This window comes from Coffea arabica, chromosome 10c, assembly GCF_036785885.1.
Source record: "Coffea arabica cultivar ET-39 chromosome 10c, Coffea Arabica ET-39 HiFi, whole genome shotgun sequence".
NCBI lineage: Eukaryota > Viridiplantae > Streptophyta > Magnoliopsida > Gentianales > Rubiaceae > Coffea > Coffea arabica.
The window spans coordinates 32,663,312-32,664,808 of record NC_092329.1 but is presented as its reverse complement, the minus strand read 5'-3'; positions in this window follow the sequence as shown (position 1 = coordinate 32,664,808).

Here is a 1,497-nt window from a genome sequence, read left to right as displayed (position 1 = left end):
TTGGTTGCATTTATCCACATTTCACATCCACTAGAGCCATTATAGTCCATTGCCAATCATCACAAACAACCACACCATCATAATCCAATTAAACCATAAAAATCATCATAAAATGGAAAACTTCACCAAATCAATTCAAACCAAGATAAAAACCAGAAATTTCAGCACTCTTATCACTAATAAGCACAACATAAGCATCATTAGGTGTAGTAGGATGTTTCAAGCTTCACTTACCAAAAACCAAGAGAGAGGAAGATGTTGTGCACCTTAGTCCTTCAAACAAAGTTCACCAAACAACTTACTAGCACTAGAAGGAAGAATTTTATGGAGTGAAAACCAAGTTAAGCAAGTGGTTTAGTTGATTTGAGCTAGAAGTTTGCTAGAATGTTGAAGAGTTTTGTCTTTCTTCTTGCTTAGAGAGGGCCGGCCATAAGGAGGAGAAAAATGGTGAATTTTGTGCAATTTTTGGATATTTAACCTTTGGTCAAAAAAGTCAAAATTGTGAATAGTAATTCTTAAAAGGCATCCAATAAGAAGGTGACACTTGTCACCTTCATAAATGCATTCTTATCTTTCTTTTCTCTCTCACATCAATCACTTCACACACACTACTTATCTCTTAACACCCGATAAATTTTAAACAGTATCCGAAACTTAACCTTATCGGCCGAATTTTTCCGAACTTTTCGCACTAGTGGGTCCCACGTCCACTATTTACTCTTAATTTTCTAAAATTTCTCCAATGCTAGAAAAATCATCTTAAAACTATAATTGCTCATAAAATCCACTAAGAAAATATTTCTAAGCCAGAAAATGCAGAAAACATGCAATTAAGGGGAAATAAACCCTAGGAAAATAATTAGGGTTTTACGGGTTCTCACACTTGGCTTTTGAGCTCGTTTATTCCCACGGCCACGTCCACGTCCACGACTACGTCTCCTATCCATATATATGTTTTCCCTCTCTCTTTCCTTTTCTTTTCCCCCCAAAAAGGTAATTAAGTGAATAAACACAGTAAATTGACTAAAGTAACAAATTCCAGCATATCAAATACACAAATAAACATATACGCACATAACACACCATAGATCAAGAAGACAGATGATCAAATACACAAAGACATATTAAATTAGACAGATAATCATATGCACAAATACACCAACTAACGTCATGTAATAATAATATAAGGACAAATCAAAAGAAAAGGCGATATCATCCTAGTTTCAGTTGAATAACGCCGTCCGGTCTCTTACATCACTTATTATCCAAACTAAATATCCATTGACCTCTTGTGCTCATTCTAGCCAGACAAAGCCTGTTCATGTTCCCAAAATGCAATTCTCAAGTACCTAGTAGCTAGCATCGCCTCAACTCCAGAGTACTCGGGCACGAGAATCCGAAATAAAACAGTTCACATCTCGAGCTGGCCAGTCCCAAGAGTAAACTATCTACAATCAAAATTCCTACCCGACGTACTTATCTATGATCCTTAGATAC